This window comes from Garra rufa, unplaced genomic scaffold (assembly GCF_049309525.1).
Source record: "Garra rufa unplaced genomic scaffold, GarRuf1.0 hap1_unplaced_002, whole genome shotgun sequence".
Taxonomy (NCBI): Eukaryota; Metazoa; Chordata; class Actinopteri; order Cypriniformes; family Cyprinidae; genus Garra; species Garra rufa.
Window position 1 is genome coordinate 1,139,349 of NW_027394277.1, and position 19,078 is coordinate 1,158,426.

Here is a 19,078-nt window from a genome sequence, read left to right on the forward strand (position 1 = left end):
GGCAGGAGTAATAATATTAAAATTACTGATATTTTTACTGAACTGTGCGGCTGCTCTCAGGGCAGGAGTAATAATATTAAAATTACTGATATTTTTACTGAACTGCGGCTGCTCTCAGGGCAGGAGTAATAATATTAAAATTACTGTTATTTTTACTGAACTGCGGCTGCTCTCAGGGCAGGAGTAATAATATTAAAATTACTGATATTTTAACTGAACTGCGGCTGCTCTCAGGGCAGGAGTAATAATATTAAAATTACTGATATTTTTACTGAACTGAGGCTGCTCTCAGGGCAGGAGTACTGAATAGGTTCGTATTACTGACATTTTTAATGAAATATATGCTGCTCTCAGGACAGGAGTAATCAATAGGTTCATATTACTGTTATTTGTAGTGTACTCACATCAAAGTATTTCTGTATGACTATACTTTGCATGGGAATTTAAGACTGACCTTAAAAACATTTCAGATGCTGTGCAACAGGATTGGTCCGCTGGTTCGTCGGGTTATGCCATCCCCATTTCAAATGCATTTCCATCGTGCATTGTTTGTTTTAACCCTTTATCACACAAGCCAAATACCACCTCAAGAAATTCCAATTTTTTCCTAGAGCACCCCAAGTCCCAGCTTTGTACATTTAAATGTTTTCCTTATTCCGTGGTTTCCTTGGATTACCTTAAGAAACAATTTTAAAACACCTGGTTTAAACCAATCCTGTTCCTGGCGATCTACCTTCCTACAAAATCAGGTTCAGACTTAATCAAACAAACATTAACCAGCTAATTAAGATCTTCAAGAGCACTTGCTAATTTTACTGAACTGTAGCTGCTCTCATGGCAGGAGTAATCAATATTAAAATTACTGATATTTTTACTGAACTGTAGCTGCTCTCAGGGCAGGAGTAATCAATATTAAAATTACTGATATTTTTACTGAACTGTACGGCTTCTCTCAGGGCAGGAGTAATCAATATTAAAATTACTGATATTTTTACTGAACTGTAGCTGCTCTCAGGGCAGGAGTAATCAATATTAAAATTACTGACATTTTTACTGAACTGTAGCTGCTCTCAGGGCAGGAGTAATCAATATTAAAATTACTGATATTTTTACTGAACTGTAGCTGCTCTCAGGGCAGGAGTAATCAATATTAAAATTACTGATATTTTTACTGAACTGTACACTGCTCTCAGGGCAGGAGTAATCAATATTAAAATTACTGATATTTTTACTGAACTGTACACTGCTCTCAGGACAGGAGTAATCAATATTAAAATTACTGATATTTTTACTGAACTGTACGCTGCTCTCAGGACAGGAGTAATCAATATTAAAATTACTGATATTTTTACTGAACTGTACGCTGCTCTCAGGGCAGGAGTAATCAATATTAAAATTACTGATATTTTTACTGAACTGCGGCTGCTCTCAGGGCAGGAGTAATCAATATTAAAATTACTGATATTTTACTGAACTGTACGCTGCTCTCAGGGCAGGAGTAATCAATATTAAAATTACTGATATTTTTCTCAGGACAGGAGTAATCAATATTAAAATTACTGATATTTTTACTGAACTGTACGCTGCTCTCAGGACAAGAGTAATCAATATTAAAATTACTGATATTTTTACTGAACTGTACGCTGCTCTCAGGACAGGAGTAATCAATATTAAAATTACTGATATTTTTACTGAACTGTACGCTGCTCTCAGGACAGGAGTAATCAATATTAAAATTACTGATATTTTTACTGAACTGTACGCTGCTCTCAGGACAAGAGTAATCAATATTAAAATTACTGATATTTTTACTGAACTGTACGCTGCTCTCAGGACAAGAGTAATCAATATTAAAATTACTGATATTTTTACTGAACTGTACGCTGCTCTCAGGACAGGAGTAATCAATATTAAAATTACTGATATTTTTACTGAACTGTACGCTGCTCTCAGGACAGGAGTAATCAATATTAAAATTACTGATATTTTACTGAACTGCAGCTGCTCTCAGGGCAGGAGTAATCAATGTTAAAATTACTGATATTTTACTGAACTGTACGCTGCTCTCAGGGCAGGAGTAATCAATATTAAAATTACTGATATTTTTACTGAACTGTGCGGCTGCTCTCAGGGCAGGAGTAATCAATATTAAAATTACTGATATTTTTACTGAACTGTGCGGCTGCTCTCAGGGCAGGAGTAATCAATATTAAAATTACTGATATTTTTACTGAACTGCGGCTGCTCTCAGGGCAGGAGTAATAATATTAAAATTACTGATATTTTTACTGAACTGCGGCTGCTCTCAGGGCAGGAGTAATAATATTAAAATTACTGATATTTTTACTGAACTGTGCGGCTGCTCTCAGGGCAGGAGTAATAATATTAAAATTACTGATATTTTTACTGAACTGCGGCTGCTCTCAGGGCAGGAGTAATAATATTAAAATTACTGTTATTTTTACTGAACTGCGGCTGCTCTCAGGGCAGGAGTAATAATATTAAAATTACTGATATTTTAACTGAACTGCGGCTGCTCTCAGGGCAGGAGTAATAATATTAAAATTACTGATATTTTTACTGAACTGAGGCTGCTCTCAGGGCAGGAGTACTGAATAGGTTCGTATTACTGACATTTTTAATGAAATATATGCTGCTCTCAGGACAGGAGTAATCAATAGGTTCATATTACTGTTATTTGTAGTGTACTCACATCAAAGTATTTCTGTATGACTATACTTTGCATGGGAATTTAAGACTGACCTTAAAAACATTTCAGATGCTGTGCAACAGGATTGGTCCGCTGGTTCGTCGGGTTATGCCATCCCCATTTCAAATGCATTTCCATCGTGCATTGTTTGTTTTAACCCTTTATCACACAAGCCAAATACCACCTCAAGAAATTCCAATTTTTTCCTAGAGCACCCCAAGTCCCAGCTTTGTACATTTAAATGTTTTCCTTATTCCGTGGTTTCCTTGGATTACCTTAAGAAACAATTTTAAAACACCTGGTTTAAACCAATCCTGTTCCTGGCGATCTACCTTCCTACAAAATCAGGTTCAGACTTAATCAAACAAACATTAACCAGCTAATTAAGATCTTCAAGAGCACTTGCTAATTTTACTGAACTGTAGCTGCTCTCATGGCAGGAGTAATCAATATTAAAATTACTGATATTTTTACTGAACTGTAGCTGCTCTCAGGGCAGGAGTAATCAATATTAAAATTACTGATATTTTTACTGAACTGTACGGCTTCTCTCAGGGCAGGAGTAATCAATATTAAAATTACTAATATTTTTACTGAACTGTAGCTGCTCTCAGGGCAGGAGTAATCAATATTAAAATTACTGACATTTTTACTGAACTGTAGCTGCTCTCAGGGCAGGAGTAATCAATATTAAAATTACTGATATTTTTACTGAACTGTAGCTGCTCTCAGGGCAGGAGTAATAATATTAAAATTACTGATATTTTTACTGAACTGCGGCTGCTCTCAGGGCAGGAGTAATCAATATTAAAATTACTGATATTTTTACTGAACTGTACACTGCTCTCAGGACAGGAGTAATCAATATTAAAATTACTGATATTTTTACTGAACTGTACGCTGCTCTCAGGACAGGAGTAATCAATATTAAAATTACTGATATTTTTACTGAACTGTACGCTGCTCTCAGGGCAGGAGTAATCAATATTAAAATTACTGATATTTTTACTGAACTGTACGCTGCTCTCAGGGCAGGAGTAATCAATATTAAAATTACTGATATTTTTACTGAACTGCGGCTGCTCTCAGGGCAGGAGTAATCAATATTAAAATTACTGATATTTTACTGAACTGTACGCTGCTCTCAGGGCAGGAGTAATCAATATTAAAATTACTGATATTTTTCTCAGGACAGGAGTAATCAATATTAAAATTACTGATATTTTTACTGAACTGTACGCTGCTCTCAGGACAAGAGTAATCAATATTAAAATTACTGATATTTTTACTGAACTGTACGCTGCTCTCAGGACAGGAGTAATCAATATTAAAATTACTGATATTTTTACTGAACTGTACGCTGCTCTCAGGACAAGAGTAATCAATATTAAAATTACTGATATTTTTACTGAACTGTACGCTGCTCTCAGGACAAGAGTAATCAATATTAAAATTACTGATATTTTTACTGAACTGTACGCTGCTCTCAGGACAGGAGTAATCAATATTAAAATTACTGATATTTTTACTGAACTGTACGCTGCTCTCAGGACAGGAGTAATCAATATTAAAATTACTGATATTTTTCTCAGGACAGGAGTAATCAATATTAAAATTACTGATATTTTTACTGAACTGTAGCTGCTCTCAGGACAGGAGTAATCAATATTAAAATTACTGATATTTTTACTGAACTGTAGCTGCTCTCAGGACAGGAGTAATCAATATTAAAATTACTGATATTTTTACTGAACTGTGTGCTGCTCTCAGGGCAGGAGTAATCAATATTAAAATTACTGATATTTTTACTGAACTGTACGCTGCTCTCAGGGCAGGAGTAATCAATATTAAAATTACTGATATTTTTACTGAGCTGTACGCTGCTCTCAGGGCAGGAGTAATCAATATTAAAATTACTGATATTTTTACTGAACTGTACACTGCTCTCAGGACAGGAGTAATCAATATTAAAATTACTGATATTTTTACTTAACTGTACGCTGCTCTCAGGACAGGAGTAATCAATATTAAAATTACTGATATTTTTACTGAACTGTACGGCTTCTCTCAGGGCAGGAGTAATCAATATTAAAATTACTGATATTTTTACTGAACTGTAGCTGCTCTCAGGGCAGGAGTAATCAATATTAAAATTACTGACATTTTTACTGAACTGTAGCTGCTCTCAGGGCAGGAGTAATCAATATTAAAATTACTGATATTTTTACTGAACTGTAGCTGCTCTCAGGGCAGGAGTAATCAATATTAAAATTACTGATATTTTTACTGAACTGTACACTGCTCTCAGGGCAGGAGTAATCAATATTAAAATTACTGATATTTTTACTGAACTGTACACTGCTCTCAGGACAGGAGTAATCAATATTAAAATTACTGATATTTTTACTGAACTGTACGCTGCTCTCAGGACAGGAGTAATCAATATTAAAATTACTGATATTTTTACTGAACTGTACGCTGCTCTCAGGGCAGGAGTAATCAATATTAAAATTACTGATATTTTTACTGAACTGCGGCTGCTCTCAGGGCAGGAGTAATCAATATTAAAATTACTGATATTTTACTGAACTGTACGCTGCTCTCAGGGCAGGAGTAATCAATATTAAAATTACTGATATTTTTCTCAGGACAGGAGTAATCAATATTAAAATTACTGATATTTTTACTGAACTGTACGCTGCTCTCAGGACAAGAGTAATCAATATTAAAATTACTGATATTTTTACTGAACTGTACGCTGCTCTCAGGACAAGAGTAATCAATATTAAAATTACTGATATTTTTACTGAACTGTACGCTGCTCTCAGGACAGGAGTAATCAATATTAAAATTACTGATATTTTTACTGAACTGTACGCTGCTCTCAGGACAGGAGTAATCAATATTAAAATTACTGATATTTTTCTCAGGACAGGAGTAATCAATATTAAAATTACTGATATTTTTACTGAACTGTAGCTGCTCTCAGGACAGGAGTAATCAATATTAAAATTACTGATATTTTTACTGAACTGTAGCTGCTCTCAGGACAGGAGTAATCAATATTAAAATTACTGATATTTTTACTGAACTGTGTGCTGCTCTCAGGGCAGGAGTAATCAATATTAAAATTACTGATATTTTTACTGAACTGTACGCTGCTCTCAGGGCAGGAGTAATCAATATTAAAATTACTGATATTTTTACTGAGCTGTACGCTGCTCTCAGGGCAGGAGTAATCAATATTAAAATTACTGATATTTTTACTGAACTGTACACTGCTCTCAGGACAGGAGTAATCAATATTAAAATTACTGATATTTTTACTTAACTGTACGCTGCTCTCAGGACAGGAGTAATCAATATTAAAATTACTGATATTTTTACTGAACTGTACGGCTTCTCTCAGGGCAGGAGTAATCAATATTAAAATTACTGATATTTTTACTGAACTGTAGCTGCTCTCAGGGCAGGAGTAATCAATATTAAAATTACTGACATTTTTACTGAACTGTAGCTGCTCTCAGGGCAGGAGTAATCAATATTAAAATTACTGATATTTTTACTGAACTGTAGCTGCTCTCAGGGCAGGAGTAATCAATATTAAAATTACTGATATTTTTACTGAACTGTACACTGCTCTCAGGGCAGGAGTAATCAATATTAAAATTACTGATATTTTTACTGAACTGTACACTGCTCTCAGGACAGGAGTAATCAATATTAAAATTACTGATATTTTTACTGAACTGTACGCTGCTCTCAGGACAGGAGTAATCAATATTAAAATTACTGATATTTTTACTGAACTGTACGCTGCTCTCAGGGCAGGAGTAATCAATATTAAAATTACTGATATTTTTACTGAACTGCGGCTGCTCTCAGGGCAGGAGTAATCAATATTAAAATTACTGATATTTTACTGAACTGTACGCTGCTCTCAGGGCAGGAGTAATCAATATTAAAATTACTGATATTTTTCTCAGGACAGGAGTAATCAATATTAAAATTACTGATATTTTTACTGAACTGTACGCTGCTCTCAGGACAAGAGTAATCAATATTAAAATTACTGATATTTTTACTGAACTGTACGCTGCTCTCAGGACAGGAGTAATCAATATTAAAATTACTGATATTTTTACTGAACTGTACGCTGCTCTCAGGACAGGAGTAATCAATATTAAAATTACTGATATTTTTACTGAACTGTACGCTGCTCTCAGGACAAGAGTAATCAATATTAAAATTACTGATATTTTTACTGAACTGTACGCTGCTCTCAGGACAAGAGTAATCAATATTAAAATTACTGATATTTTTACTGAACTGTACGCTGCTCTCAGGACAGGAGTAATCAATATTAAAATTACTGATATTTTTACTGAACTGTACGCTGCTCTCAGGACAGGAGTAATCAATATTAAAATTACTGATATTTTACTGAACTGCAGCTGCTCTCAGGGCAGGAGTAATCAATGTTAAAATTACTGATATTTTACTGAACTGTACGCTGCTCTCAGGGCAGGAGTAATCAATATTAAAATTACTGATATTTTTACTGAACTGTGCGGCTGCTCTCAGGGCAGGAGTAATCAATATTAAAATTACTGATATTTTTACTGAACTGTGCGGCTGCTCTCAGGGCAGGAGTAATCAATATTAAAATTACTGATATTTTTACTGAACTGCGGCTGCTCTCAGGGCAGGAGTAATAATATTAAAATTACTGATATTTTTACTGAACTGCGGCTGCTCTCAGGGCAGGAGTAATAATATTAAAATTACTGATATTTTTACTGAACTGTGCGGCTGCTCTCAGGGCAGGAGTAATAATATTAAAATTACTGATATTTTTACTGAACTGCGGCTGCTCTCAGGGCAGGAGTAATAATATTAAAATTACTGTTATTTTTACTGAACTGCGGCTGCTCTCAGGGCAGGAGTAATAATATTAAAATTACTGATATTTTAACTGAACTGCGGCTGCTCTCAGGGCAGGAGTAATAATATTAAAATTACTGATATTTTTACTGAACTGAGGCTGCTCTCAGGGCAGGAGTACTGAATAGGTTCGTATTACTGACATTTTTAATGAAATATATGCTGCTCTCAGGACAGGAGTAATCAATAGGTTCATATTACTGTTATTTGTAGTGTACTCACATCAAAGTATTTCTGTATGACTATACTTTGCATGGGAATTTAAGACTGACCTTAAAAACATTTCAGATGCTGTGCAACAGGATTGGTCCGCTGGTTCGTCGGGTTATGCCATCCCCATTTCAAATGCATTTCCATCGTGCATTGTTTGTTTTAACCCTTTATCACACAAGCCAAATACCACCTCAAGAAATTCCAATTTTTTCCTAGAGCACCCCAAGTCCCAGCTTTGTACATTTAAATGTTTTCCTTATTCCGTGGTTTCCTTGGATTACCTTAAGAAACAATTTTAAAACACCTGGTTTAAACCAATCCTGTTCCTGGCGATCTACCTTCCTACAAAATCAGGTTCAGACTTAATCAAACAAACATTAACCAGCTAATTAAGATCTTCAAGAGCACTTGCTAATTTTACTGAACTGTAGCTGCTCTCATGGCAGGAGTAATCAATATTAAAATTACTGATATTTTTACTGAACTGTAGCTGCTCTCAGGGCAGGAGTAATCAATATTAAAATTACTGATATTTTTACTGAACTGTACGGCTTCTCTCAGGGCAGGAGTAATCAATATTAAAATTACTGATATTTTTACTGAACTGTAGCTGCTCTCAGGACAGGAGTAATCAATATTAAAATTACTGATATTTTTACTGAACTGTAGCTGCTCTCAGGGCAGGAGTAATCAATATTAAAATTACTGACATTTTTACTGAACTGTAGCTGCTCTCAGGGCAGGAGTAATCAATATTAAAATTACTGATATTTTTACTGAACTGTAGCTGCTCTCAGGGCAGGAGTAATCAATATTAAAATTACTGATATTTTTACTGAACTGTACACTGCTCTCAGGGCAGGAGTAATCAATATTAAAATTACTGATATTTTTACTGAACTGTACACTGCTCTCAGGACAGGAGTAATCAATATTAAAATTACTGATATTTTTACTGAACTGTACGCTGCTCTCAGGACAGGAGTAATCAATATTAAAATTACTGATATTTTTACTGAACTGTACGCTGCTCTCAGGGCAGGAGTAATCAATATTAAAATTACTGATATTTTTACTGAACTGCGGCTGCTCTCAGGGCAGGAGTAATCAATATTAAAATTACTGATATTTTACTGAACTGTACGCTGCTCTCAGGGCAGGAGTAATCAATATTAAAATTACTGATATTTTTCTCAGGACAGGAGTAATCAATATTAAAATTACTGATATTTTTACTGAACTGTACGCTGCTCTCAGGACAAGAGTAATCAATATTAAAATTACTGATATTTTTACTGAACTGTACGCTGCTCTCAGGACAGGAGTAATCAATATTAAAATTACTGATATTTTTACTGAACTGTACGCTGCTCTCAGGACAGGAGTAATCAATATTAAAATTACTGATATTTTTACTGAACTGTACGCTGCTCTCAGGACAAGAGTAATCAATATTAAAATTACTGATATTTTTACTGAACTGTACGCTGCTCTCAGGACAAGAGTAATCAATATTAAAATTACTGATATTTTTACTGAACTGTACGCTGCTCTCAGGACAGGAGTAATCAATATTAAAATTACTGATATTTTTACTGAACTGTACGCTGCTCTCAGGACAGGAGTAATCAATATTAAAATTACTGATATTTTACTGAACTGCAGCTGCTCTCAGGGCAGGAGTAATCAATGTTAAAATTACTGATATTTTACTGAACTGTACGCTGCTCTCAGGGCAGGAGTAATCAATATTAAAATTACTGATATTTTTACTGAACTGTGCGGCTGCTCTCAGGGCAGGAGTAATCAATATTAAAATTACTGATATTTTTACTGAACTGTGCGGCTGCTCTCAGGGCAGGAGTAATCAATATTAAAATTACTGATATTTTTACTGAACTGCGGCTGCTCTCAGGGCAGGAGTAATAATATTAAAATTACTGATATTTTTACTGAACTGCGGCTGCTCTCAGGGCAGGAGTAATAATATTAAAATTACTGATATTTTTACTGAACTGTGCGGCTGCTCTCAGGGCAGGAGTAATAATATTAAAATTACTGATATTTTTACTGAACTGCGGCTGCTCTCAGGGCAGGAGTAATAATATTAAAATTACTGTTATTTTTACTGAACTGCGGCTGCTCTCAGGGCAGGAGTAATAATATTAAAATTACTGATATTTTAACTGAACTGCGGCTGCTCTCAGGGCAGGAGTAATAATATTAAAATTACTGATATTTTTACTGAACTGAGGCTGCTCTCAGGGCAGGAGTACTGAATAGGTTCGTATTACTGACATTTTTAATGAAATATATGCTGCTCTCAGGACAGGAGTAATCAATAGGTTCATATTACTGTTATTTGTAGTGTACTCACATCAAAGTATTTCTGTATGACTATACTTTGCATGGGAATTTAAGACTGACCTTAAAAACATTTCAGATGCTGTGCAACAGGATTGGTCCGCTGGTTCGTCGGGTTATGCCATCCCCATTTCAAATGCATTTCCATCGTGCATTGTTTGTTTTAACCCTTTATCACACAAGCCAAATACCACCTCAAGAAATTCCAATTTTTTCCTAGAGCACCCCAAGTCCCAGCTTTGTACATTTAAATGTTTTCCTTATTCCGTGGTTTCCTTGGATTACCTTAAGAAACAATTTTAAAACACCTGGTTTAAACCAATCCTGTTCCTGGCGATCTACCTTCCTACAAAATCAGGTTCAGACTTAATCAAACAAACATTAACCAGCTAATTAAGATCTTCAAGAGCACTTGCTAATTTTACTGAACTGTAGCTGCTCTCATGGCAGGAGTAATCAATATTAAAATTACTGATATTTTTACTGAACTGTAGCTGCTCTCAGGGCAGGAGTAATCAATATTAAAATTACTGATATTTTTACTGAACTGTACGGCTTCTCTCAGGGCAGGAGTAATCAATATTAAAATTACTGATATTTTTACTGAACTGTAGCTGCTCTCAGGGCAGGAGTAATCAATATTAAAATTACTGACATTTTTACTGAACTGTAGCTGCTCTCAGGGCAGGAGTAATCAATATTAAAATTACTGATATTTTTACTGAACTGTAGCTGCTCTCAGGGCAGGAGTAATCAATATTAAAATTACTGATATTTTTACTGAACTGTACACTGCTCTCAGGGCAGGAGTAATCAATATTAAAATTACTGATATTTTTACTGAACTGTACACTGCTCTCAGGACAGGAGTAATCAATATTAAAATTACTGATATTTTTACTGAACTGTACGCTGCTCTCAGGACAGGAGTAATCAATATTAAAATTACTGATATTTTTACTGAACTGTACGCTGCTCTCAGGGCAGGAGTAATCAATATTAAAATTACTGATATTTTTACTGAACTGCGGCTGCTCTCAGGGCAGGAGTAATCAATATTAAAATTACTGATATTTTACTGAACTGTACGCTGCTCTCAGGGCAGGAGTAATCAATATTAAAATTACTGATATTTTTCTCAGGACAGGAGTAATCAATATTAAAATTACTGATATTTTTACTGAACTGTACGCTGCTCTCAGGACAAGAGTAATCAATATTAAAATTACTGATATTTTTACTGAACTGTACGCTGCTCTCAGGACAGGAGTAATCAATATTAAAATTACTGATATTTTTACTGAACTGTACGCTGCTCTCAGGACAGGAGTAATCAATATTAAAATTACTGATATTTTTACTGAACTGTACGCTGCTCTCAGGACAAGAGTAATCAATATTAAAATTACTGATATTTTTACTGAACTGTACGCTGCTCTCAGGACAAGAGTAATCAATATTAAAATTACTGATATTTTTACTGAACTGTACGCTGCTCTCAGGACAGGAGTAATCAATATTAAAATTACTGATATTTTTACTGAACTGTACGCTGCTCTCAGGACAGGAGTAATCAATATTAAAATTACTGATATTTTACTGAACTGCAGCTGCTCTCAGGGCAGGAGTAATCAATGTTAAAATTACTGATATTTTACTGAACTGTACGCTGCTCTCAGGGCAGGAGTAATCAATATTAAAATTACTGATATTTTTACTGAACTGTGCGGCTGCTCTCAGGGCAGGAGTAATCAATATTAAAATTACTGATATTTTTACTGAACTGTGCGGCTGCTCTCAGGGCAGGAGTAATCAATATTAAAATTACTGATATTTTTACTGAACTGCGGCTGCTCTCAGGGCAGGAGTAATAATATTAAAATTACTGATATTTTTACTGAACTGCGGCTGCTCTCAGGGCAGGAGTAATAATATTAAAATTACTGATATTTTTACTGAACTGTGCGGCTGCTCTCAGGGCAGGAGTAATAATATTAAAATTACTGATATTTTTACTGAACTGCGGCTGCTCTCAGGGCAGGAGTAATAATATTAAAATTACTGTTATTTTTACTGAACTGCGGCTGCTCTCAGGGCAGGAGTAATAATATTAAAATTACTGATATTTTAACTGAACTGCGGCTGCTCTCAGGGCAGGAGTAATAATATTAAAATTACTGATATTTTTACTGAACTGAGGCTGCTCTCAGGGCAGGAGTACTGAATAGGTTCGTATTACTGACATTTTTAATGAAATATATGCTGCTCTCAGGACAGGAGTAATCAATAGGTTCATATTACTGTTATTTGTAGTGTACTCACATCAAAGTATTTCTGTATGACTATACTTTGCATGGGAATTTAAGACTGACCTTAAAAACATTTCAGATGCTGTGCAACAGGATTGGTCCGCTGGTTCGTCGGGTTATGCCATCCCCATTTCAAATGCATTTCCATCGTGCATTGTTTGTTTTAACCCTTTATCACACAAGCCAAATACCACCTCAAGAAATTCCAATTTTTTCCTAGAGCACCCCAAGTCCCAGCTTTGTACATTTAAATGTTTTCCTTATTCCGTGGTTTCCTTGGATTACCTTAAGAAACAATTTTAAAACACCTGGTTTAAACCAATCCTGTTCCTGGCGATCTACCTTCCTACAAAATCAGGTTCAGACTTAATCAAACAAACATTAACCAGCTAATTAAGATCTTCAAGAGCACTTGCTAATTTTACTGAACTGTAGCTGCTCTCATGGCAGGAGTAATCAATATTAAAATTACTGATATTTTTACTGAACTGTAGCTGCTCTCAGGGCAGGAGTAATCAATATTAAAATTACTGATATTTTTACTGAACTGTACGGCTTCTCTCAGGGCAGGAGTAATCAATATTAAAATTACTAATATTTTTACTGAACTGTAGCTGCTCTCAGGGCAGGAGTAATCAATATTAAAATTACTGACATTTTTACTGAACTGTAGCTGCTCTCAGGGCAGGAGTAATCAATATTAAAATTACTGATATTTTTACTGAACTGTAGCTGCTCTCAGGGCAGGAGTAATAATATTAAAATTACTGATATTTTTACTGAACTGCGGCTGCTCTCAGGGCAGGAGTAATCAATATTAAAATTACTGATATTTTTACTGAACTGTACACTGCTCTCAGGACAGGAGTAATCAATATTAAAATTACTGATATTTTTACTGAACTGTACGCTGCTCTCAGGACAGGAGTAATCAATATTAAAATTACTGATATTTTTACTGAACTGTACGCTGCTCTCAGGGCAGGAGTAATCAATATTAAAATTACTGATATTTTTACTGAACTGTACGCTGCTCTCAGGGCAGGAGTAATCAATATTAAAATTACTGATATTTTTACTGAACTGCGGCTGCTCTCAGGGCAGGAGTAATCAATATTAAAATTACTGATATTTTACTGAACTGTACGCTGCTCTCAGGGCAGGAGTAATCAATATTAAAATTACTGATATTTTTCTCAGGACAGGAGTAATCAATATTAAAATTACTGATATTTTTACTGAACTGTACGCTGCTCTCAGGACAAGAGTAATCAATATTAAAATTACTGATATTTTTACTGAACTGTACGCTGCTCTCAGGACAGGAGTAATCAATATTAAAATTACTGATATTTTTACTGAACTGTACGCTGCTCTCAGGACAAGAGTAATCAATATTAAAATTACTGATATTTTTACTGAACTGTACGCTGCTCTCAGGACAAGAGTAATCAATATTAAAATTACTGATATTTTTACTGAACTGTACGCTGCTCTCAGGACAGGAGTAATCAATATTAAAATTACTGATATTTTTACTGAACTGTACGCTGCTCTCAGGACAGGAGTAATCAATATTAAAATTACTGATATTTTTCTCAGGACAGGAGTAATCAATATTAAAATTACTGATATTTTTACTGAACTGTAGCTGCTCTCAGGACAGGAGTAATCAATATTAAAATTACTGATATTTTTACTGAACTGTAGCTGCTCTCAGGACAGGAGTAATCAATATTAAAATTACTGATATTTTTACTGAACTGTGTGCTGCTCTCAGGGCAGGAGTAATCAATATTAAAATTACTGATATTTTTACTGAACTGTACGCTGCTCTCAGGGCAGGAGTAATCAATATTAAAATTACTGATATTTTTACTGAGCTGTACGCTGCTCTCAGGGCAGGAGTAATCAATATTAAAATTACTGATATTTTTACTGAACTGTACACTGCTCTCAGGACAGGAGTAATCAATATTAAAATTACTGATATTTTTACTTAACTGTACGCTGCTCTCAGGACAGGAGTAATCAATATTAAAATTACTGATATTTTTACTGAACTGTACGGCTTCTCTCAGGGCAGGAGTAATCAATATTAAAATTACTGATATTTTTACTGAACTGTAGCTGCTCTCAGGGCAGGAGTAATCAATATTAAAATTACTGACATTTTTACTGAACTGTAGCTGCTCTCAGGGCAGGAGTAATCAATATTAAAATTACTGATATTTTTACTGAACTGTAGCTGCTCTCAGGGCAGGAGTAATCAATATTAAAATTACTGATATTTTTACTGAACTGTACACTGCTCTCAGGGCAGGAGTAATCAATATTAAAATTACTGATATTTTTACTGAACTGTACACTGCTCTCAGGACAGGAGTAATCAATATTAAAATTACTGATATTTTTACTGAACTGTACGCTGCTCTCAGGACAGGAGTAATCAATATTAAAATTACTGATATTTTTACTGAACTGTACGCTGCTCTCAGGGCAGGAGTAATCAATATTAAAATTACTGATATTTTTACTGAACTGCGGCTGCTCTCAGGGCAGGAGTAATCAATATTAAAATTACTGATATTTTACTGAACTGTACGCTGCTCTCAGGGCAGGAGTAATCAATATTAAAATTACTGATATTTTTCTCAGGACAGGAGTAATCAATATTAAAATTACTGATATTTTTACTGAACTGTACGCTGCTCTCAGGACAAGAGTAATCAATATTAAAATTACTGATATTTTTACTGAACTGTACGCTGCTCTCAGGACAAGAGTAATCAATATTAAAATTACTGATATTTTTACTGAACTGTACGCTGCTCTCAGGACAGGAGTAATCAATATTAAAATTACTGATATTTTTACTGAACTGTACGCTGCTCTCAGGACAGGAGTAATCAATATTAAAATTACTGATATTTTTCTCAGGACAGGAGTAATCAATATTAAAATTACTGATATTTTTACTGAACTGTAGCTGCTCTCAGGACAGGAGTAATCAATATTAAAATTACTGATATTTTTACTGAACTGTAGCTGCTCTCAGGACAGGAGTAATCAATATTAAAATTACTGATATTTTTACTGAACTGTGTGCTGCTCTCAGGGCAGGAGTAATCAATATTAAAATTACTGATATTTTTACTGAACTGTACGCTGCTCTCAGGGCAGGAGTAATCAATATTAAAATTACTGATATTTTTACTGAGCTGTACGCTGCTCTCAGGGCAGGAGTAATCAATATTAAAATTACTGATATTTTTACTGAACTGTACACTGCTCTCAGGACAGGAGTAATCAATATTAAAATTACTGATATTTTTACTTAACTGTACGCTGCTCTCAGGACAGGAGTAATCAATATTAAAATTACTGATATTTTTACTGAACTGTACGGCTTCTCTCAGGGCAGGAGTAATCAATATTAAAATTACTGATATTTTTACTGAACTGTAGCTGCTCTCAGGGCAGGAGTAATCAATATTAAAATTACTGACATTTTTACTGAACTGTAGCTGCTCTCAGGGCAGGAGTAATCAATATTAAAATTACTGATATTTTTACTGAACTGTAGCTGCTCTCAGGGCAGGAGTAATCAATATTAAAATTACTGATATTTTTACTGAACTGTACACTGCTCTCAGGGCAGGAGTAATCAATATTAAAATTACTGATATTTTTACTGAACTGTACACTGCTCTCAGGACAGGAGTAATCAATATTAAAATTACTGATATTTTTACTGAACTGTACGCTGCTCTCAGGACAGGAGTAATCAATATTAAAATTACTGATATTTTTACTGAACTGTACGCTGCTCTCAGGGCAGGAGTAATCAATATTAAAATTACTGATATTTTTACTGAACTGCGGCTGCTCTCAGGGCAGGAGTAATCAATATTAAAATTACTGATATTTTACTGAACTGTACGCTGCTCTCAGGGCAGGAGTAATCAATATTAAAATTACTGATATTTTTCTCAGGACAGGAGTAATCAATATTAAAATTACTGATATTTTTACTGAACTGTACGCTGCTCTCAGGACAAGAGTAATCAATATTAAAATTACTGATATTTTTACTGAACTGTACGCTGCTCTCAGGACAGGAGTAATCAATATTAAAATTACTGATATTTTTACTGAACTGTACGCTGCTCTCAGGACAGGAGTAATCAATATTAAAATTACTGATATTTTTACTGAACTGTACGCTGCTCTCAGGACAAGAGTAATCAATATTAAAATTACTGATATTTTTACTGAACTGTACGCTGCTCTCAGGACAAGAGTAATCAATATTAAAATTACTGATATTTTTACTGAACTGTACGCTGCTCTCAGGACAGGAGTAATCAATATTAAAATTACTGATATTTTTACTGAACTGTACGCTGCTCTCAGGACAGGAGTAATCAATATTAAAATTACTGATATTTTACTGAACTGCAGCTGCTCTCAGGGCAGGAGTAATCAATGTTAAAATTACTGATATTTTACTGAACTGTACGCTGCTCTCAGGGCAGGAGTAATCAATATTAAAATTACTGATATTTTTACTGAACTGTGCGGCTGCTCTCAGGGCAGGAGTAATCAATATTAAAATTACTGATATTTTTACTGAACTGTGCGGCTGCTCTCAGGGCAGGAGTAATCAATATTAAAATTACTGATATTTTTACTGAACTGCGGCTGCTCTCAGGGCAGGAGTAATAATATTAAAATTACTGATATTTTTACTGAACTGCGGCTGCTCTCAGGGCAGGAGTAATAATATTAAAATTACTGATATTTTTACTGAACTGTGCGGCTGCTCTCAGGGCAGGAGTAATAATATTAAAATTACTGATATTTTTACTGAACTGCGGCTGCTCTCAGGGCAGGAGTAATAATATTAAAATTACTGTTATTTTTACTGAACTGCGGCTGCTCTCAGGGCAGGAGTAATAATATTAAAATTACTGATATTTTAACTGAACTGCGGCTGCTCTCAGGGCAGGAGTAATAATATTAAAATTACTGATATTTTTACTGAACTGAGGCTGCTCTCAGGGCAGGAGTACTGAATAGGTTCGTATTACTGACATTTTTAATGAAATATATGCTGCTCTCAGGACAGGAGTAATCAATAGGTTCATATTACTGTTATTTGTAGTGTACTCACATCAAAGTATTTCTGTATGACTATACTTTGCATGGGAATTTAAGACTGACCTTAAAAACATTTCAGATGCTGTGCAACAGGATTGGTCCGCTGGTTCGTCGGGTTATGCCATCCCCATTTCAAATGCATTTCCATCGTGCATTGTTTGTTTTAACCCTTTATCACACAAGCCAAATACCACCTCAAGAAATTCCAATTTTTTCCTAGAGCACCCCAAGTCCCAGCTTTGTACATTTAAATGTTTTCCTTATTCCGTGGTTTCCTTGGATTACCTTAAGAAACAATTTTAAAACACCTGGTTTAAACCAATCCTGTTCCTGGCGATCTACCTTCCTACAAAATCAGGTTCAGACTTAATCAAACAAACATTAACCAGCTAATTAAGATCTTCAAGAGCACTTGCTAATTTTACTGAACTGTAGCTGCTCTCATGGCAGGAGTAATCAATATTAAAATTACTGATATTTTTACTGAACTGTAGCTGCTCTCAGGGCAGGAGTAATCAATATTAAAATTACTGATATTTTTACTGAACTGTACGGCTTCTCTCAGGGCAGGAGTAATCAATATTAAAATTACTGATATTTTTACTGAACTGTAGCTGCTCTCAGGACAGGAGTAATCAATATTAAAATTACTGATATTTTTACTGAACTGTAGCTGCTCTCAGGGCAGGAGTAATCAATATTAAAATTACTGACATTTTTACTGAACTGTAGCTGCTCTCAGGGCAGGAGTAATCAATATTAAAATTACTGATATTTTTACTGAACTGTAGCTGCTCTCAGGGCAGGAGTAATCAATATTAAAATTACTGATATTTTTACTGAACTGTACACTGCTCTCAGGGCAGGAGTAATCAATATTAAAATTACTGATATTTTTACTGAACTGTACACTGCTCTCAGGACAGGAGTAATCAATATTAAAATTACTGATATTTTTACTGAACTGTACGCTGCTCTCAGGACAGGAGTAATCAATATTAAAATTACTGATATTTTTACTGAACTGTACGCTGCTCTCAGGGCAGGAGTAATCAATATTAAAATTACTGATATTTTTACTGAACTGCGGCTGCTCTCAGGGCAGGAGTAATCAATATTAAAATTACTGATATTTTACTGAACTGTACGCTGCTCTCAGGGCAGGAGTAATCAATATTAAAATTACTGATATTTTTCTCAGGACAGGAGTAATCAATATTAAAATTACTGATATTTTTACTGAACTGTACGCTGCTCTCAGGACAAGAGTAATCAATATTAAAATTACTGATATTTTTACTGAACTGTACGCTGCTCTCAGGACAGGAGTAATCAATATTAAAATTACTGATATTTTTACTGAACTGTACGCTGC